This window comes from Cygnus olor, chromosome 4 (assembly GCF_009769625.2).
Source record: "Cygnus olor isolate bCygOlo1 chromosome 4, bCygOlo1.pri.v2, whole genome shotgun sequence".
NCBI lineage: Eukaryota > Metazoa > Chordata > Aves > Anseriformes > Anatidae > Cygnus > Cygnus olor.
Genome location: NC_049172.1, coordinates 985863 through 1009066, shown reverse-complemented (window position 1 = coordinate 1009066; position 23204 = coordinate 985863). Strand labels below are relative to the sequence as shown.

The following is a 23204-nucleotide window of genomic DNA, read 5'->3' as shown; positions in this document are numbered from 1 at the left end:
GTAACTATGGTCTTTGCTGTCAAGAGTTCAGGCTGTGTCCCAAAGATACAAGAGACAGGTCATCTCAGGAACCTGGCACTTCAGAGGATTGTGCTGCAGCAGAATAGGAAGTATAAAACCTGTAATCTTGCTGTGCAACAAAATGCTGGTTTTAGGCTTGTCCTCAAGAAGATGAGTCTTCAAGACATTATATAACTCTGCACCTCCCAAACAGTCTACAGCTTCTTTACAGATCGCACCGAGATTGTAAGAGGCTCCATTAGTTTTTGTTTCAGCTGTGAGGGAGGAGCACTGCCATCTATTAAACAGAGCCTTAGAAATCAAGAAGTAAAGTTACCAACCTCTATTACTAAAGAGCAAAAGAGCACTTTTAAAAAGCAAATATTGCAATCAGTTCTGTGTTTAAACCATTTCACATTTATGATCTCCTTGGCCTGGTTTAAAAAAAAAAAAAAGACAACCAACAAATTTTAAAAACATCAGAACAGGGACAGTGCCAAGGAACCACTCTATAAACCTTTTTTTTTTTTTTTTCCTAATCTTAAACTGTTGAATTTATATGTACATTTTCTCATCTTCCATAATATATTTGTTGCATTAGAGTTATATAAACAACCCTCTATTTATGTGTGGATCGTGTGCATGTTTATCATATCATTAAAATTATTATGACGTTACAGACCTATCAATACACCAGGTGCCAAAGCAAACCTAATCTTTCATAAAACCTACCAAAGTATACCAAACACCCAGTATTAAAAGATCTTTGTGTTCAACATCACATACATCCAACAAATTAATGTCACATACATAACACAAAGTTTTATTGCCTTGTACCCAGGTCCAAGAAAACCCTCTTATTTTTTTCTATTTATATGGCAAATATTTTTATTTCTGTTACACTGCTCTGGCACAGTCTTTCACCAGCCAAAGTTGTTCCTACTTATGACACCGTGATTACTGAAGATATCCCAACAGTCAGGAATACCAGATTTCAAGAGCAATACTGATCGTATTATAGCTGTGGCTTTTTAATCTGTTTCTCTAAAGATTTCAAAGTGTATTTGTAACCAATAAGCACACTAATAATGCTTTTTGAGCTTTTACTTCTTTTTTTTTGGGGGGGAGGGTTGCGATAGAAGTGCAAATCCATTTTTAAAACGCTATGAAAATCAGAAATGGACTTCTAGAAACAGTAGAGAATAAAAGTGAAGAAAATCAGTATTTTTAGCATGAAGTTTATGACCTGGAAAGGTCATTCAAAACAAAACCTGTCATAACTATAGGACTAGCAAGTGCCTAATTTAAATATAACTTGTTTTTCAGTCCTCTTTGTATAATTAAGTTTACTAAATGTGTATTATTTACTAAGTTGTGGTCATCTTTGATAGCTTTATCATTGTTCCTTTTTCATTGGTGTGTTTCAGGTATTTTCATAGTTTGGGTGGAGAGTAATATATATTGTCGTGTCCTTTATGAAACATTTCTAAGGGTCATTAAAAAAAATGAACATCATTTAATTATGAAGATATGATAAAAACAAACTTTTTGATGGACATTCAGCTGAAAGCTTTGGAGGCTATTTGACTGGAGAGGCTGTTCTGTTTTGAATGTTTAAGCAGTGACTAGAGCACTGTCTAAATGACAAAGATGCATGGTTAGTTCTGAAAATTGGAGTTAGTTCTTTCTGGCTTTATTTTTAGCTAGTGCCAGTAATTTGTTTTGTCACAATATCTTTTCAGGCATTTAATGGAAATAACTATCAGAAATCTATCAGGATTATTTCCCTTTGTTGCTTTTCTTGCACCTGTTTCTTCTAACAAGCTAACCTGCTCCCTCGTCCAGTTTGGTAATGCACCAAACTACCTTCCTGACACTTAGCTGCGTTTCTAGACCAACAACCACTGCACAAGCAATGAACAGCTCACAGACTCTCTAGGCACGTGTAGGGAGTCTGAATGCAACCTGGATAGATCAGGTGTATGCAATGGGGACATTCCAATGTCATGCTAGAATTGCTATCTATGTAAAGCATGTACAGTTCTAGCACTGTCTCTTAAGGTTACCGTAATTTATATTTCCCTAAGCTTGTTTGTATATATATTACCAAGAGAAATTTGGATTGACAGTATACGTACATGGCATAGAGCAACTCAGTCGCCATCTCTGAGTTTATCAGAGAGGCTCTCCTATTTGGTCTTTCTCTCTTTATGAAACTGGAATATAACCTAATAGCTTTGGGCCACATTCTGGCATCTTTTAAAGATATTTCAGGGTAAAGCCTTACTTCACCAGAGATTTTTAATTTCATGATGCATTTTGGATGAGTTAAAAAAGCACAAATATTTAGACTTTCGAATTAGTTGTTGGCACTAATGTTCTAATTTTTGGCCTGCTCTTGTTAGTTCTCTTAGTTTAGTACGATTACTATTTTTAGTATTACTATTTTGTTAATATTAACAGTAATAATATGAACAAAATTGGAACAACTTTATTACTGCTTACTGCTGATAAATCCAAAACAGTTGTGAATTGTACTGGTGTAAGGAGGATCAAAATTACATCCTGTGTCTTTCTGCTTTTATAATTCCACCCAAAATTACAGCCCTACATATTTATGTGAATGTTTTGATTTACTGAAGAGAATAAACTTAGATCATTATGTTTATATTACTTAGAATTAAACAGATTTTTGTCCACTTCCCTCCCATGGATTTTCAGTGATATGCACCAGTGAAATTCTTTCACAGCCAGACCAACAATAAATAAAGCCGGATAGAACATACTCATAAGTGTAGAATACAGTAAGAGAAAGAGTAAGGTGACCTAGGAACTTTTTGTCATCTCTCACTTTTATGATTCCTTGGAAAAAAAAATATCTTTTGAGCTAAGTGTATTAATTCTGGCAAAATTACTATACAAGATTCCCATGGGACACTTGCATAACTGACCATTAAGAAAAAACTGGCACAGTCAGGAGAATGCAGTAGATACATTTTCTGTTCGCATTATCTTTGTCCCAAGTGTAGGACAGAGTTATATAATAGCTGGTGGAATCTGTCCCACATTATAGTGCACTGATAAGTGACTGAAGATTTCTCCAAGAAGAAAAGACTGCATTGAAATTAACTCATTCTGCAGACAGTTTCGAAACTCTGCATAAACAGAAAGCAGCTGAAAGCATGCCCATCTACCGTAATGTTAAACTTGTAAATGTTTCATAATACACGAAAGTGTCAATTAGCAGCTTCATGACTTGTTATAAAAGCATAAGATGAAAGGTATAAAAGCTAGTTTAGGCTCTGGCATTTATTCATGTTGCAGTGATTCTTTACCATGCTACTGCATTGGAAGTTAGGGGGTTTCACCTCCAAAAATATATGCTTATGTTGAATTGAAGATTATTGGTACTGATGCATGTCACAAGTAGTACAGTTATTCTCAGGGGAAAAAACAAAAAAAGATTCAGTACTAGAAGCCAATAAGAAAACTATGTTTATTGCCAGTGCAAACTCCTCCTGTAATTGATGATGAGATTCTGTCTTGGTGGTGTCAGTGTATAGGAAGATTGAACAAAGTCTTGACCAAACTTATGTCACTGGAATTGAAAACATCTAGAGTTTTACTAATTGTGTATAACCTGACACCTGACTGCTCACTGAAGTCGGTGGAAAGACTTCGATTAATTACAGTAAGTGCTGGAGCAGGAGGTCCTTGGCATGTTTTTTTGAAGCCCTAGGTATTCTGATCCCTCCTTCTCCCTCAGGATCTTCACAGGAATTGTTCAGCCCTGTGGATAATTGAGTTCCTTTCCAGAAAGGCCTTTCAGTGACAGTGATTTTGATAGGTCACTTAAGAAATAATTTAAAATCTACTTGAAAGGTATGGAATGACATGTTCAAATGTATGCCACCAGGCAGTGCAGTTAAAGGAACTGAAGCACAGGTTGCTGGCGTAGCTCCCCTGTCTGCCAGATCATTCTGTGTATCACCTTTGATTGTTTTTTCTATACCTTGTTAACAGTTGACCTATATTATTATACAGAGAGGCTCGTGAAATAAATAAAAGATCTGCCAACTCTCCCCTGTATGTTCCCCAAAATGAGCTCTGAAATAATCCTCCAAACAAGGCAAAATCAAAAAAACTTATATTTAAATATTTCATTATTTTATTTTCTATCATGATGCCATATAATACTGTATCCCAAATTGTTAGATTTCAGTTGCAGATATCAGTCCACTAACAACCAAGTCATTCCCGTAACAGACTGCAACTAAAATAGTTTCTCTTGATTTTCCTCTGTTCTGATGGATAAGTGCAATAGGAATAAAAATACAATGTGAGACCATAAGCTCAGAGCTTTTCTGTAACTATTTTAAAAGTACTGTATCTAGATTACAGAAGACTCCTTAACAAGCAGGTTTACTGTTTGCTTAAAAAATAAAATAGGCTACAATGAGAAACATCAATAGGCAATGATAAATATTCATTAAGCTGGAAGTTGGTGTAGTCAAACTGTATTGATTTTGGTGCTGTGGATTGCAGGCTATATCCATCCATTTAACTGTGACGCTGAGAGCAGTGTTATAAGCCCTATGATTTTTCTCTGCTTAGGCACAGAGAGGCTATGACATCAGGCATTTCCAAAACAGAGAATTCACGTCAGAAGGTCGGTAAGACAACACTCATGTAAAACTGGCATTTGCAGACCATTGTGGTCTTTCTTCCATCCTGATTAGCATTCAGAGAGCCTGATTATTACTCCGTGTAACAGCAGATTCTACACGACACAAGGAACTGACATAGCATATGATATGTGCAGCTTGGCTGCATTTCCCTGTGCTCATAGGAAAATGCATACAAGCCTTCAATTGTCCCTCTCTAGCTGCAGTAGATTCAGGTTCACACTTGGAAGAACACTAGACCACCGTATCTTTCTTGTATGCTGCTGCAAGACACGCCACACTTAGCTGCACCAGCTGTGCTGCAGTCAGCAACTTGACAGAGGGTATGCTTGTGGCTGATGCAAGAGCCAAAAGCTTTTTGGAAGCATCTGTTAAGAAAATACTGGAGACAGAAAGTTCTGTCTTTCAGGGAGCTCTTTGTGGTCAAACTTGGTTTTCAAGTTACTTGTCTACTGCTTACAATTCAGTTGTAGCTCTGCACTACAGATTACATCCTCTGAGACTTCCAGCCAAGTTCACATAAAGGGCATTTGGGCACTGTTTAAAACTTAACTCAGAACCAGTTAGAGGCATTAATTGTCAGTAAATGTTTTTAATTCAACATCAAAATGCTGCTATTGTCAAAGGTACTTTTTTCTTCTTTAGGAGAATTAATCTATTTATGTGCTTAGAATTATTTTCTGAATGCTTTGTAAAATCTTAAATTAAATACAGTCCTAGATTTGTAGGCATCACTATCCTCTTGAAAGCATTGGTATTTGAAATGTTAAAGTGGAGTAGAAAAATAAAAAGCATAAATACAGATTTGTTTTTAAATGTTAAAATGTTTTGTTTCCAAAATATGTGCTGGGGTCTCCAAAGTTGATACAAGCTTTTGGCTTTGACTCTGAAAACTGAAGTGTTTATAAAATTCCATGATTTGCAATTAATACTCTTGGATGTTAGTGATAAACTTTTGGTGCCTTTAACATCAATACCTACAATTCGTATTTAAGAACATTCTACTTCAGAACGTACTTACTCATGCTGATACAAGATTTATTTGCAGCATTAAATTTTGAGTCTTTTTTTTTTCATTGCAGTGGCACATATATCGTTAGACTATATTGCAAAAAATGTATTTCCCTGTACAATATTTAGCCAAATGTAACATGAAAGCTAAATCATACTTGTATGTCAGCAAAGCCAGTATAATTTAATGTGAGAATAGCTGTGCTAATAAGTGCTTATATGGTACAGTGATTGATGTACATATTATGAATGAACATATATACCATGCTTTGTTTGTCAAGAAGTATAGCTTTTTTTATTATTATTATTTTACATTGTACTGACAGGCTGATAATAAAATTTGATACTTGATTTGTGTTATTACAATATGACTTGTGTGAAAAAGGACATGAATTCTTTTAGAATTTAACTGAGAAATATGATGATTAAATGGTCAGCAGCAGGTGATTATTATGAAAAGTAGTAAAGCCAACATTGAAGGCTACATCCCATAGCAGCTTGGCACAGGAACAAACTTGAAAATATTGCTAAGGTTTCCAAGTACAATTTAGTTTGACCTTTAATTAAGCACTGATCTCCATAAGGTAACTAAATTACCTTATCCCTAGGGTGGTCACTTAAGATAAGGTGGCATTGTTTGAGTAAGATATTTGCGCAATGGGGGTTTAAGAAAAGTATGCAAAGAATAACTCTTACCTCCTTTATTCCTTTTCATCAGCTGCCAAGCCATAACTTTCTTGAAATAATTACACTTTTCTGTGATACCCAGCAGTGCATGTGTATTTTACTTGTCTGCAAAAGCCTCGTTGTGCTTTTGCTGAATTGAAGTCAATTAAAGCTAATAGTAAATGGTTATGTGGAACGTCTCAGGAAGCTGAGAGATAGCACAACCCTTACATGTCCCGTGTGTCCATTTGTCATTCTTTTACTTGTACTCCCTTCTTCTCTTTTATGTAATTACTTCATCCTTTTTTTATGTCACTAATTCCTAAAATTACTCAAAGATTGAACCCTTTTTGTTGCATTTGTTAGTTCCACTTACTGTTTTTGTACAGTATACAAGGAAGTTTCTCCTGAGTTCCCTTAGTGAACAGTCCTGTTGTATATCCTGTTCATAACGTCTTGTTTCAGGACAAGCCATCTTAGCTAGACAACTACCTAGGATGTATACAAAGAGATTTAAGTGAACTGGTGACTAACTTGTTTTCTTGAATGCATTTTGTTTGCTGGATTTTGTGGTTTTCCTTACATTAACAATTTAAGCAGTGACAGGAAACATTCCTAAGGACTGGGTCTCATTCACTTCTGCTGTTAAATTTGCAAAAAAAAAAATCTCAGCCTGGTTTTGACCTGGGCTGACTAACGCCCTCCCAAGTAATTCCCAGGCATGGTTTGGGCATGCATCAGTAATTTTTACTTGTTTGGACCTCTTTGGTATACATTTACCCAAATGAAAACAAGCACTTCCATGCTAATTGGCCTCCACGGCTGAAATCTGTCCTGGGAATGTGTAACTACTACAGACCATAGCTTCTGTTGCTCAGCAAGGCCAGCAGCAAAAAGTATGGAAACCAGACCACTTTTCAGTGAGCAGGTAATGGTATGGCCAGTCTAAGAGAGAAACCAGGGCAAGTAATAAGAGCAAGTCTAATGCATCAGGGAAAGCAATGTCAGGATTCCATCTGTAGGAACAATGACAGACAAAAGGTGTATTTGCCTATACTGTCAGCAGATGTTAATGAGAAAAGCCCATGGTCTGAAGGCTTAACACTGTTTTTTCAATGCTGAGTGCAAGCTAGTAAATGGGAAGGATTTAGGCATAAAACTTAGGATTTAAACTTAGGCTGGAGTTTTCTCATGCTGCCATGTGTTTCTGGTTTGGACTGGGGGTTTCTTTTCATATCAGCGAGCAAAGGGATCAGCCTTGTCTCTACTTGCACTGCACTGTGTGTATTGTAAGTATGTCTGTGAACAAAATTTACAGAAATGCCAAAGGGAGAGGTGGAAAAGTGTGGATGTAGTGTCACGGTGAAGGGAGTCATCAATCGGAGGCAGGAGCCTTGAGGAAAAATGAGTCTCTGGTAGACATCAGCTGTTGAGACTTTGACCCTGCTATTTCCATGAGTGAAAACTTTGCAGCCACTCTCCTGATCATAAGGACATTGGTGAAGGGCTCAGAAAGAGTGGAAGGAGTGGGGTGGTGAGTGCTGTTGATTGTTGGTTGGCCTCAAGTGCTGAACAGGAGCAGGCTGGCAAGGGAAGCCACGCGGCAGCCTGCTGACCAGACCTCCTGCAAGGCTGCTGTACAATGTCATGGGCAGAAAATGAGAAGCAGGGAGTCACTTATTGAATTAGCAAATCTATGTTTTAATTTTCCTATGTCTCTTGGAGGAAACTGAGTTCCAGTCAATGAACACCAAACTCCTTCCATAAAATAAAAAGAGAGCGAGGTTTCTTCTGATATTGCACTATTTGTAATGCGACATCTGCTTTCAGTTAAATGCAAAATTTAGCTTGGAAACATCCTGCTTGAGATGAACACCAAACTCATTCATGTAATAAATTGATGCCAAAAACAATCTGAAAACATCTCAGTCAATAATTGGCTTGACAAGATTTTTCCTCCGGAATATTCAAGATCTATTAGGGACCGTTGTTTCTTTTCATGGCATCAACTGTTGAGTCCTCTGGAGCTCAGACACTACCCAGTGGTGTTGGCAGACCAGACATGCCTTTGATTCAGTGACCGAGGAGGTGTGCGTGCCTGATTGACAGCTGCATGCTGATTAGGCTCGGGTTGGCCATCTCTGGGCACCAAAGGTAATCAGCATGCAGCAGGCTGAACAGCGCTCGCAGCCTTGTACAGCCTAACTTCCCTAGTCTGAATATGGAAATGGTTGTGCTAACAAAGAATTAAAACGAATGCATCAGAGAAGGACTTAAAACAGCTATGTGAACACAAGCTTTTAGAAGACTAAAGTAATACTTTGGACTTCTGACTGAGAAATAACGAGCTTTTTAAGCGCAGACCAATTAAATTTTGCATTAAGAGTCCAGATTTTCACAATATTTATCTTTTTCTTTGAATTTGCAAAAGGTGTAATTTATCTTGTGAAAGGGCTTTCACAATATTCCAACAGGCATAGGTTTTGTGCTACCTTTTTCCATAGGGGCGAACTTTACCTACAGAATGTGTCAGAAAGATGCCTGCTCTGTGCAGGGTTACCTGTTTGCACTCAAGCTGTCAGTCACAACTGAGTCCCTGCCCTGCCTCCCCCCCAGCGCTTGGCATTTTGTTCTTATTTCCATTAGGATTCAAAGTATTGCCTGCTTTGGATTTTTCTTGTCTGAAGGGCTTTCAGGAAGCAAGGATAAAATGGCTCTGCATGAACTGTGCTTTTATCTGGATAAAATGAACTGGCATTAGTGTTCTCTAAGATACTTTTCTTTTTTTCAGACATGCTTATACAAATTGTATGACCAATGCAATGTAATCTGTAAGGCCGGTTGAGATGGTAATTACCTTTGGAGGGTTATACCACCCCACCCCACCCCCCCACCCCCCCCAAAAAAAAAATTTGACTCCCAAGGTACCAAGCTCGAAAAGCCTGGAGAAACACTTCGTAGCCAGTGTTCATCAACCATGATACCAGTGCAGGTACTGCTTTACACAGTTATGCTTCATCACTTTGTTTTTGTCTGAATCAGTTCACGATATTAACACATGCAGTTGAGAGATTTTAGCAATTTTGAAATAGGGGAGTTTTTTCAAACGATGGGGATGAACAAGAGCCCTGACTGGAATTCTGTGGAGAAAATACACCGAAATACATGGGATCTGGAGATCTGGAGTTTTTTGATAAAATACATCTTCTGAATACTAAAAGAAAACTTTTTGTTTTTTTAATTTTCTAAAGGCAGGAGAGTAATAAGAGAAGAAAAAGACTCTATTGATTCTCCTTGAAACTGGGGAAGAAGGAAAGTAAACATTGAATTAAGAGGATTCACTACATTTATGTCACACAGTCTCCTTTACTAAATATCATCCCTTACATTTTGTGCAATTAGCCAACTCAGTTTCCTCAAATAAATGCAATGTTAAGAACAACATGCTTATTATAGATAGTATTTCCTGGTAAAGGAAGGGATTTTTTTCAGCAGCAGCAGTATATTTTTTGTATTGCTGATAGCATTTAACGTTTTAAAAGGCAGTTGCAATTTTAGCTGGTAGGTTGTGTTCAGCGAAGGACCGTTGGAAAATATTTATGAAGTGGAGCCGTGCTGCTCTGCGGGAAATGAGGATCTGTTCATTAGCTGACAACCCAGAGGATGGTTTGTGCTGGCCAGAAAGTAGCCACTAGTGTTGTGAGTACAGTGCTGTTGCAGTCATGCAGTTGAGAGTGTTTACTATTTTCTCTCTCTCTCGTTGTGCAGTGTAACATTCCAGATCATTAAAAGTAGCGGGGATAAAAAGTGTTTATTTTGTTTTACGTCAACATTGGCTTATATAGCAAATCAACTGCTGATTTGACAAATTCTTTTGAGCTTGATTGTGTAGCATATTCATTTTTCATGGAACAGTCCCTTGCTGAAATGTCTTCTGATGACACATTGACAAGCTACAGAAAATAAACGTTTTGGTGCCATTTTCTCAGCAAGATTACTCACACTAGCAGAACACTTGCACACATAGTTCATCCAGACACATTTTCTGCTGTAAAACTGAATGTTGGATTGTATTTATAGAACTGTTCTTAAGCTAGAAAATTACAATCATCTACTTTTCAAATGTGTGTGGGTAGCAGGCTGCAGAATCCAAATAGGAGCTTCATTTCTGTAGAGAGAAAATCAATGACATGTTGAGATTTACAGCAAGCCTTTCCCCGGGGATTCAAATTCTGATAAACAAGCACCCTGAGCTTATGAACTTATCATGCCTCACTTCAAATTATTTTGAAAGACAATTTCAAATTTTACTATTTAGTTCCCAAAGGATAATAGCAACTCCAGACATTCTCAGAGATATGAGCAAGGGCTAAAAGCACTGCCTACAATGGTTGGATTGCTAGCAGAGAAAGAGCATGGAGGAAATAATAATAATACAGTCAGTCATTTCACTCTGTTTCTTGGAACAGACTAAAAAAAAAAAGAAAAAAAAAAAGGTGAAGCTGACAGCCTAGGTGAAGGACTTTTCTATGAAAAAAAAGGGCAAACTTTTCAACAGACTGTGTTTGTTGGGGTTTTCATCATTATAACAGTGAGTCACCTCAAACCATTGCCAAGCCACCTAAGCAGGAATAAATCAACAAAGGTCTGCTGATTTCTATAGCCTAGGTGTGGTCTCAAGGAACTGCTCGGCAGCTTCAGCAGAGAAGGGCCTATTTCTGCTTGTTCTGATCCATTTGTAAGAACAGTATCATAGGAAAAGTTGTTACAGTCATCAATACAAAATGCAAAGAAAAGCCTTTTCCCTGCACTTAATATCCTTTTTGGTTCTTTTGTGCTTTGGAAGTATAAAAGCTGAAACAAAGGATTTTAACAGAATTCTGAACCAAAGACTTTGTTTCCTCTCAGCTTTCTCCCGTTATGGATCTATTGCATTCTTGATCCTCACTTGTAGGCAAAAATATGATGGTAATGTTAGCAAAAGTATTCACAAAGAGCATTTCTATGAGAAAGGTTTTCTTTTGCATCACATTTGGCTGGTTTGTTGCTTTATTTTTAAATATTCTGCATTGTCAACTGCAATTTTTAAGGTAAAATAATTTCCAAACTGTCAGGTTCCTTCTGTCTACTCTGTTTAACTAACATGTTAGTACAATGAATCCCAGCACACCTCAGAAATACCTTTGAAGTTTGTAACTTCAGGGCCTACAAGTCACCGGTTTGCTGGGTGTGTAAAGGGCAGACTAGCTCTATGGGGAAGGAGTGGATTTTGCTCTTTCCCAGTACCCTAGCCAGTGTATTGAGAAGTGAGATGACACAGTGTCTAGAATTTTTGCTTTACAGAAATGTTAATTAAAAATTTGTATTAGGCCTACATGTTTTTTCAAAACAGACGACAATCAGACGGAAAACATGGTTATTTATTACGGATCGCACAGTTGTTCTGTTTTATCTAGTGTACAGCTTATTAAAGTTGACAAAATCCTCCTAAAATCGTTTTAGAAATGCCATCTGAACATAGTTGTTCAAAAATATTAAGTGTTGTAAGTTAGTCTTCTAAATCATAATAATGAGTTTCCTAGAACCCAGGGCGATATGTCAGGTGTAGGCAGGCTGTGGAGAAGAAACTGGTAGCTCTTCCTGGTTTATACAATGGATATGTCTATGCAACAAGAAATTACATTAACCTTTCAGGCTTACACGTTGCATTGTGAATAGAGGTCTAATTAGCTTTCCACTGTCATCCCTAGGTTTGCTTCAAAATTATTGATTTCCAAACTTTCACCTCTCTTGAATATCACTGTTTGGGATTTTCATTCTTTTAGCTTGCATTTATTCCAGTCTGAATCTTACTTTCCTGGAGGAACTGTTGTCAGTTTTTTTGCTACTCCAGGAATGTTTATTTGTTTGTTTGGTTGGTTGGTTTTTAATCCAAACTGGTATTTCAATTGCATTGAAACTTAATATTATGAATACATTTGTTGGAATGGTATTGTTTTTTTGTTGTTGTTTTTTTAGCTATCTACTGACAAAATTAAGCAGGACTAGATATGCTGGCAGTTCCAAATACTCTGTCCCGCCTTGTTCTCCACCTGATATTCAGCCATGGTCTTTCCTTATGGCCTTTGACCTGCTTTTAATCCAAAGGTGTACTAACTTTTTTTGCGATTAAAATTGTTACTTTACTACAAAAATATAAAAGTGTTCCCTGCAACATCCAGTTCTGATTTCATATCAAAGCAAACCATAAAATCTCAAAGTGGTATAAATGCTAAAGCAAAAAATTTTGATTACACAGCCTCTTTTGAAAGCTTTTTACAACATTAAGATGAGATTCAACTGCCCAAATGTAAGCATGTATTATATCTATATCTGAGCTTGTAATCTACATTCCCTTTATAGTAAATGAAGAGAAATAAGTGTTTTTTAGCATGTATTCAATAGCATACAAAAGAGAAATCTTAATTTCTAAAGCAGAATCGTGCTTAATCATGCTTCTCACGTCTTCCCCTCCAGACCATTCACCACCTTAGTTGTTCTCCTTTGGATGTTCTCTAATAATTTTCTGTCCTTTTTATACTGTGGTGCCCCAAACTGCACACAGTACTCGACCAGAACCCCCACCTCCCTCTCTGTGGGGCTGCTCTCCAGCCTTTCATCCCTCAGTCTGTACCTTTAGCCAGGGTTGCCTCTTCCCATGTGCAGAATCCGGCACTTGCTCTTCTTAAACTTCGCACAGTTGGTTATTGCTCTAATTTGTCATGATCTCTCTGCAAGGCATCTCTGCCCTCAAGATCAGAGTCAATGGCTCCTCCTAATTTAGTGTCATCTGCAAACTTAGTATAAATTTGAGTCCTGCATCCAGATCATTTATAAAAAACACTGAAGAGAACTGACACCAAAATGGAGCCCTGGGGAATCCCACTAGCAACTGGCCACCAGCAACCCAATGTAACCCCATTTGAGCCCAACCTGTCAGCCATCTATTCACCCATCGTATCGTGTATTAGTCTAGCTGTATGCTGGACATTTTGTCCACAAAGATGCAGTGAGAGACAATATCAAAAGCTTTGCTGAAATCCAAAAAGGATCACATCTACTCCAAAAAGATCCCATCTACACATCTGCCTTGTGGCCTTGGCTTACATTTGTAAAAGATCTGTCAGTTAGAGGAATCTCATATAATGCTTAGTGATGCTGGAACAGAGCCATAGTTTCTCTGTGTGTATGAAAGATGAAGATTTACTGGAAAAAATCAGGAGTACTGCAAATGCATTTTCACATTACCATCTTAATTTTAATTTGCCAAACAACAGATATTTTTCAATGGCCACAGCTTCTGGACTTCATGTTAATTATTCAGTATTGTTCTGCTTCTCATTAAAACTTGTTAGTAAGTTGTTCCTCTGGGGGAAAAAAAAAAAAAAAAAAAAAGAAGTAACATGATTTTTAAAAGTGCTCTCCTCAACTGAATGCATTTTGCTCTGTTTCTTACACCAAACAGAATAAAAAACTGATCAGTGTTTGTTTGTTTAATTGTTTGTTTCCCCAATATTATAGTCTCAGTAATTCAGCAAGCCTTTTTTGCAGAGATGTATTGCCTTCCACAGTTAGCTTCTCCAAACATTGAGGAATCTCTAAAAGCATATCAGGGCACTCAGTTCACACCAGGGCAGGGTCACAAATCCAGGTGCCAACACTGGGGATAAGTACCCTGATAGCTCTGCCTAGGAACTGCATATATCTGGTTTCTTTTGGACCTTTCCTATTTTTAATACTTCTCTCCCTGTGTGATTATCTTAAAAAAAAAAAAAAAAAGTAATTTTAAGGTGTTTTGGTCACATGCTCTGACTGGGTTGTGTGCTGAGTTGATATCTCATGCTCTTGGAAAGGACTTGGTTTCAGCCTAATGCAGATAAAAATAGAGCCAAAATGATGTGTAGATACTTTTCCCTATAGAATGCAATGATTGTTTTTCAGCTATATTTATTATATATCTAAAGAGAATTCATTTTCTCTGCTTTATAACATATACAAAAATAAAGGTTGCTAGTTTGATACGGAGAATATTAGGTTCATTATATTTGGTATATCATGGAATAGAAAACTGGAATTAAGAGTTTGTCATTAATTTTAAACCCTTATTTCTTTGGCCCACTGTCATTGTGCAAAAGCATCAGTATATAAGGAGATTTTTTTTGGTGGTATTGAACCTTTTCTACATCTCTTTGTTACCCTTGTTGCAGCCTTCAGAGAACAGCAGGGAACAGTCTCAAATGGCTTCTGCTGTGCTGCCTGTACTCCTCCAGATGACAGACCGCTGCAATCTGCTTTATTAGCACCGGGTTTGGTCAGAACTTGTGGGAGCCATGATCAGCGCTCTGAGAGGTCCCTTACCTGTGTTGCAACATGTACATTCAGCAAATTAAAATTTGTCCTGGAGGATTATTGTATCTAGCTATCTATTACTGTACCTAACTGTGAATAGAAAAGAGAATTATACCTTTCCATTTATTAGAAAGTCTGTCCTTGTATTTCATGTGCAATAATAAAGAAGAAAAACAACAACAAAACAACAAAACCTAGCCACAAGGAAATGAACACTTAGTCATTTTAACTTCTCTTTCATTGATTTGCAAACAGATGGTAGACAGACAAAAAGGATTAAAGAAACCTATAGCAGATAAATAGGGCTATAGGAGATAACTTTAAAAAACAATTAAGATAAAGAGACAAAAGAGTCTGGAAAAGAACCTGGTGTTTTTACTTTTCAGTTGTCCAAAACTGGTGGGGTTCTTTAGGCAATGAGTAGGAAAACAAACCTAGCGATGTCAGAATGTGCTCTACGCGCCCTTGCCCAGTACGCGTTGGAGCTGTTGTTAGCTGTAATAACCTCTTGTCCCATTACATCCAGTTGTTCGTTTCAAGGCAGGAGAGTAGGTCGGAGCTGTAGGGAGCTATGCAAGCAGCTCGTCCATGTAGGAGGTCCTGAACAGCAGGAGACACAAATCAGCTGAGGCTGCCACACAGGATAGCAGAATACAAAAGGCAGCAAAGGCAGACTGCTATTATATCCATGTAAGATTATAAAAAGCCTTGCACTGAGCCTTCATACTTGTAACTTGTCTGAGAAATATAAAATGTGTTGCTTGCTCTGCGTTCTCATTTTCACTTTGTTATTTTATCAGGTGCTTCTTCTGTGCATCCTTGATGAGCAGTTTTGGAGCAGACTCCACCAAAACCAGTAACATTTTAACTCTTTTTTTTATCTCATTGCTAATATTTGCTGGAGTCATTACACTGTTCTTAAGTCTGGTGATACCATCTTAGTATCTTTTATTTGTAGAAAATCCTGTGCTCAAAGAGCAAGAAGTATTCATTGTTCCCTTTTTCTCATTTGTGATGGACATAAATGTCCTTGTCTTTAGCTTGCAAGGTGAAGTGGAACATACAATTAATGAATACCAGGCTCTGCTTAGGCTGATTCAAACAAGAGAACAAAATTCTGCTTGCCTCAAGGCATAGATTGACTGCATCTCTGAGCCCATCTATGCCTCACTTTTGCCAAGGGGCAGCATTATATGCTTTTTGTTGTCCCCATACCCTGCAATTACTGTCCACTTGCTCTGGGAACTCCCTTTACATGGGCTTTGCCACTTAACATACCCCTTTGTGAGGCTCTTTAGCTCACTAACCTGGAGGGGATCTGACAAACACCAAATCAGGTGCAAGGAGAAGTAGTTGGGCTGTAAGGAAGAGGATGGGGTCATACAGCATAGGACCAAGGAACAAAAGAAAGGGAGGCAAAATGGCAGAGGAAGGAGTGGAGTGGAAGTACATTTTTGGCTGAAGCTTCCCTGTAGTGTCAACTTTTCCCCCTCTTTCCTGTTTGTCATGGGGGGGGAGTGTATATAACACAAGGTTATTGTGAATGCGTTACGCCAAGTCAGTTTAGCGTTCAGTGGAATAAAATGACTTAAGAGCAAATATATATACACATTTAAAATAAATAACCCTTATAGAATTGCTGACCTGAACAATTTGAAGCCAGAATTTCAGTATTTAAGTACTGGTTATGTTTACTACAGTGTCTGCCATGTCCCTTTATTTCTCACACAGGTGAGGTAACAAGCTTCAGGTGAAAGGAAAATATCATGCCTGTGCACAAACAGCATCCTGTGCATCCTGCTCTTTTTAGACAAGCCTGTCAGAATAATTTGATTACTGAACCATTTGATTACATGGAGCTGTTGACAAAGGATGGTTTTGAACAAAGGAACTTGACTTTTTTGAGAAATAAGAGAGGCACCGTTTCCTGTCATAGTGTATATGCCCTTGAGTTTTTTTATGCTCTTAGTCAGAAGTATGAATTTATGAAGATAAATCCTCAGCCAGTGTAAATGCACATGACTCCAGTGAGCTCAGATAAAGCTGACTTGGGATATTTTATCCTTGGGTAGAGCTGTGTGGTGTGCCTGAGCCAATTGCATTGTTCACTACCACTGAAAGGAGTATTTCTGCTCCTGGCCCACAGGCCTTGTGCTGGCTCTGGTGCTTGTTGCACTCTGCTGAATCACTTCAGCTGGCTAACCCTGGAAAAAAAAAACAAAAAAAAACAAAAAACTAAGCTGTAGAGTGGAACTGTAGCCTGGGCTGGAAGTGTATCCTCCATAACTGAGTTCATCGTGCTAGTGTGAAATAGTTCACACAACTGAGGAAGGAAAAAACTATTAATCAGGGGAAAACAAACAAACAAACAAAAAAAAACACCAGTATTGCTCACAATCTAAAACTAATCCATTGCACAGTCAGAGATGTGGAACCATTACAGAAGTGAATGTCAGATAGAATATAGTCTGTTTTAGTTCTGTAACATTAAGTCAAAAGCCCTTAAAAGACATAGTTACTTTTATATTTTATTAGAAATTTGGGAACGTATTTTCCCAAAAGATTTCTGTTGATGATGAGTTCTGGAGAAGAAATAATCTAATTTAATGTGTAAATATTCTTGAACAGTCAGTTCCTTTAATATCGAGGGTCTGTATGCCTTTAGAATGAAGACTTCTGATAAAAAGATCTAAATTTAAAACAGTTCACTCAATATCTTTGTCTTTTTTAGTAAGGATTAAAGATCTTTCCGTTTACACAGGGTAGAACTGCATAATGAGAGCTGATATAGCCAACAGAAAGGAATGTCATTCCTGCTATGTTGTGCTATAGAATAAAGTTTGAAATTCATGGAGATACTATTAGTTTGATTCAAGCCTATTTCCTTCTCTAAATAAAGAGACATATTAGGTGTGGAAACTGAGAGATGGCATCTGTTGAGTAATTTTTAATTACTGTTTAGAATCATTACTTTAATCAATTATTGTTGCTATGTTAATCAGGCCAGATTAAAAAAAAAAAAAAGTAATAACAGTGGAAATTAAGAGAATTCGAGGCCATGTAAAACTTAGAAGTCCCTAAAATTAGTGGACATCCAGATGTCTTGCTGTGACTGTGATATAAAAAGTCTTTCACTACATATAGGCAAACCCTACAGAAAGGTAATTTTTTCCTCTAACTTCCCAATTTGTTTTGAACAAAAAATCACAAATTAGAAGTTTCCTTCAAGGAAATCATTTCATAAGTAACTCCCTCTTGTGCAAGATATTTATAAGACTTGTGGGGTTTTCAGCTTAACAGCTAAGCTGTACAGAAAGTTTTCTACAGGCAGTTTATAGTTTTAACCATATGACTTGTTATGTAAAATAACATTACTTGGTAGAACTAAAACAAAGTATTTCTGGCTTAATAACTAGAGAATGTGTAATAAATGTTATTCTCTCTCTTTTTAAGGACTTAGAACACAAAGTGAAAGATCAGCTGCTGTGGACAGCAGAGTTAGAATGCATGACACTTCAAGGATGGACATTCAGGTTAGTATTACAATATTTGCTTAATCTGTTTCATTAAAACAGTTCTGTAATTCTCTGATACCCCTAGCACAAATCTAGGAACTACAGTTGATGATACAGAATAATAAATGTAATTATTTTGGATAACTGTTACAACACTGAGAGCACAAATCATCCATTGTGCAGGGCTTTTTCACCTACTGATAATCAGGCTTCAAAAAAAATCAATATGTACACCCTGGAGAAAGAATTTAGGTTTTGCAACAAAGTATAGCAGGCCATATTTCTTCCTATAAAGAAAGTATCAGAAGGGGCAGTGCAGTGTCTTTCAATTCGTTAATATTCTCTCTCTGGCTGTTGTAACCACTATGTTAGCGTCAGTCATTCTGTGGAAAAAAAAGGCTTTGATACTACTTTTATTTACCTCTCAGAGTGGAATTGAATCACTATCTACAAAAACATCCTGTCCTAAATGTTATGCTTATGGGAACATGTGTGCACACCTACTCATGTGATTTGAAGCTGCACGTAGTCAATTTTTAAGTCCATTAATTTACATTTAATTTGTGGAAGTATGAAGTAGGTATCATCTTTTCCTGCCAAACCCTCAGTTAATCCTGGTATAATATATATATTATATATATATATTATATATTTTCCATGATAAAAATATATATTATATATTTTCCATGATAAAAATGATATTACTGTTCAGACCATCACAAAATTTATTTTTTGTAGACTCTAAAGCAGATAAACAGAGAAAAGAAGTTCACACAGTCCAGTAGTCTCTGCCATACCTGTGAAAAGTTTAATTCATGAACACTTCAATGACTACTAAGGCTCAAAGGGGGAGTGGCTGAGTTTTTTACACTGTTAATTATGCAAATTAGCATCAAACAAACTTTCTTTGGACTACACTTGCACATAAAAGACCCAAGTTATCTCATTTAACTGCTAAAAAGCCACTGTAAACAGTGGAAGCTTTCAGCATCACTCTTGTGGCCTATTAACTGGCCTCAGCAAAATGAACAGAATGATGATGAGAAAGTATTTACTGTCTTGCAGTCAGACTCATGCTGCCACTAACCAGCCTTTTTCCTGGAGAGTAAATATTACAGCATTTCTAGAAATGCAAGTAGAACCATGTGTTGATATAACTGGAATTACTAAGGTAAGAGTAAGTTAGTTCTGCCGTGCCAAGGATTTTCAGTCTTTGGCCTCAGAGTCACAGTTACTTTGGTAAACCTTGTGGTTCGTTGTCCCTGGTGCTAATGGTCTATGGTTCAAGAAAGTGTTCTCTGCCATGAAGAGTGACCTCGTTGTCTCTAGGCTATGCACTGGGCTCTGTACGTCCACTGGAAAAAAATAGGTGGGGGTAAAGCACTGAAATAAGCTGAAAAGTTTGAGAATTGCTGCAATAAGCACTTGCAACATTTTCCATCTCTCCACTATCTTCAGAGGCTATTACTTACACATAAAACAGCAGCATTCCTCCCTTGCTGCTATTTCGTGAAATCTGCCTTTGAGAAGTTTGTTTTCTGCTTGGAGCTCTCAGCACAACAGAGCGTGGCAATGATCACCAAGTGGAGATGCTGCAAGAAAAATTACGATGAGTTGGCACCTGCAATTTTTTCTGTGTAAATTCAGTGAAATAACCACTTTAAGTGGAGAAATCAATCATTAATGAGCTACATTAAAAATGTCAGGTTAGTACTGGACAAATACATTTTAATTCTGTTGCTTATCTGTTTAATTGTTTCAATAATGTGTATAATTTTATATATGAGGAGTTTAATGGTGTAGGCAGTCTTGATTTCATGACAGTATAAGCAGCTGTTTTTATTGCATTTAATGACTTTATAAATTAGCTGATTAAATTGTTCAGTAGATTTAGGCTTGGTATATAAAGTAGCCTATTCTAATCTGAAATTTAATTGAATGTGTATCATTTGTCCTTCATATTTTCATATAAGAACTCAATGCTATTTGGTACCTATTTTTTTCCAAGCAAAATGAGCGTAATTAAGAAGTTCTCAATTAGCTGAATAATGTTTTCAGTTTCATTTTGCTTTAATTCCTCACAGAATTGTCTTTGTTATCTGTTAAGGGAATTGCTCCCAAAATGTTATCATCATATTGGAAAGCCCATTTTAATTGTACATATTTTTAATGTAGACATAGAAAAGGAAAATGTCCACTGAGTCAATACAACATTATGTATAAAAACTGGCATCTCTGCTAAATACAGAAGGTATTATGAGTCAACAATGGTGTCCACTGTGGGTAGCATCAGATACGAGTTTTAACTGATGTTAGAAAATGGAAGAGTCATAAGTGAAAATAGCTTGAAGCCAAAAGTGTTCTTGAAACCAAGTACTACTTTGATCCAATGTTCAAATCACTTTCTTCTATGAAAATTCCTAAGAAATTTTCTGTAAGCATATGCAGAAGATGGCTGTACCAAAGGACATGCAAAGCCTGTCTGATCTGAATGGTTATTGTCACAGAGGAGCTGGTTGGCCCATATTTTGTGTTTTGTAGTACTGCTGTGACACCTTTATCTTTGAAATTTACATTACTGTCTTTGCTGAACCAAAACAACAGTTCATTTCCTCTACTTCTGTTGTAATCACATCAGCAAATTCTGCATTCTTAGGCCTTCGTCTTCCATTTAGGTGTAGGTTTACTGGCTATGGCTTAGGCAGATACAGGTCTTCAGATCCAAAAAAGCTGCCCTATGGTGAGTCCTGTTATTTAAGATAGTTGGTATTTTCTGCCACAATTCTGGTATCCTCACTGCAAACTCTATTCAAACTTGTTTATTTCTTGCCTTTAATTCTCACTTCAGCAGTTGGCATTACTTTCAATTAAACTCGCCTGGCTCATCATCCTGGCCAGTGTTCAAATGTCTGCTTTCATTTGGGTGGGTAATGTGCCTATCCATCATAGAAATCTTGGTTAGGTGACCCACTGGATGATTGTCAACCATGAGGGTCTCCACTTAATGAGCTTGTCACAGTATGATGAGGGAGGACCAAGGTGTAGCTCAGCACCCAGAACACCACAATATTCTAAAAATGTTGATGCCACTCAGGCAGGTGCACGCCTCAGACTCTCAGCAGCATGGCTTGCCCACTTCCAGACCAAACTAAGTGGGATGTCAGAGGAGGGTGCAGGTAAAGGCCTGGAAGTCTAGCAGCTTTGTTATAAAAACTGTCCTTAGGGGGAAACTGTCTGGTTTGAAACAGATGTAAGATTACTGTTTTGGAACTGTACTTTACAGTCTCGGGGAACTTCACAGCACCATCTGCATTTGGACAAATAAAATAAGCTTCTATCATAGCTGTGAGTTCTGATTGAACTGATTTTTCAAGTGGCTAGTGGCCAGCTTATATTTTTAATGCTCTTACATATGCTAATGCTTGTATGCTGGAAAAGTATCTACAGAAGATAGCCTAAGATGACAGGAATCCTTAAGGAACATTTCAGTTTTTTTCTTATTGGCAGCAGGATTTAAATGTTATTTACATAAGGAATGTTTTTCTTTAAAGAAGAGATTAAAAATGTATGTAGGTAAAAAGTATTAGCATGAAATCTTGTATATGAAATAAAGAAAAATATATCCATCTCTTCTTGAATTACATAAAACATTACTAATAATTTTAATTAACTACTTAGTTAACCACTTCCTGTTGGAAGGTGCTCTTGGAATACAAACTGTTACAGCTATTTGTTTTGAGTATTTCCTACAATCAAGGCTAATTACTTTAAAAGGTATATTTCATTAAAAGAAACAACCCTGCAATTTGTCAGTATAGATTCTTTTCTCTGCAAATAGTTAATGGAAGAGCTCCTACTTAGCAAAGTTCAGCAGTGCTGAAAGATTCATTGTAAGTGTCTGACTTAGCAATACAGTTGCAGTTCTCCTGAAACAGAGTTAAAGAAATTTAAAATAATGCATCTCCAAAGTTCTGATGAAAGAATGAACAGACCTCCCACAAAGAGTTGACAAGTTTCTCAATATCCTTGTAAATGAGAGAGCTCCTTCGTTAAAAAAGCATAAGTTCGCCAAGTAGATGAGTTGAGGCATTACTTTGCCAACAATTTTTTGTTTTATGTAAGTTAAGCAAGAAATAGATGAATATTAACTCAGTATTTTCTGAATTTATTTCTCTCATTTCTTGGCTTTTTAAGGCCATAACCTGCAAAGTGTAGTTCACTAAATGGAGATGTGTGAAAACATTGGCTGGAATGGTGCTCACTGGAGTACGTGTCATATGTTTCTGCAGAGGAGGGCTCTAGTGCTGCTAAATGCAACAGGAGATGTGCAGGCTTAGGCCAAAAATAGCACTCTACATGTTAAGGTTTATGACATTTTAATTTCAGTTACATATTTTTAGTCACTGCTTGGCCAGTACTACAATTCATCTAAATAACATTTAACATTCCCTCTTCCTCCAAAGCAGATATAAACCTATATTAATGGATCAATTTCCATGGTTATTCTAAAGCCAATTGTCAAATGTAATTGCCTTTAAATTCTGAACATAAGAATGATTTTACATGAAAAGGACATTGCAATGTGTTTATGTATAATTAACACAAATAGAAAAACTATGGACATAGGAGTACATGTAATTTAAGGGATGAAGATATTACAGAAATGCAAAATGAGATACGAGACTCTTACTAACAAACATATTAATCTCAGTAACTTTGGGGTAACTTTTGAAGATTAGAGAAATTTTTACATGGTTTTAAGTGAGGGTATGCATCTGTGACACAATTTCAGGAAATACTTTGACATAAAACGTTTTTGAGGTTAAATTTTCAAATGGTGATATTAATCTTAGAATAAGCTTCAAGGAGCTTTGTAGCTTCTAATGTACCTCTTACACTTTCATGAAACTGAGAGGAAGCTAGCTCATGGAAAAGAGTG

General features: G+C 37.0%; 1 protein-coding gene across 3 annotated transcripts in view; it reads left to right on the top strand.

The window, feature by feature from the left end:
* Window positions 1–23204, top strand: part of LOC121069469 (bifunctional heparan sulfate N-deacetylase/N-sulfotransferase 3) — a 357491-nt gene that overhangs the window by 154370 nt on the left and 179917 nt on the right. For all 3 annotated transcript variants that reach the window (XR_005819439.1, XM_040555702.1, XM_040555700.1), the window contains exon 3: window positions 18204–18283. The gene's annotated coding sequence lies outside the window, so the exon portion shown is untranslated. The remainder of the gene's footprint in view (window positions 1–18203; window positions 18284–23204) is intronic.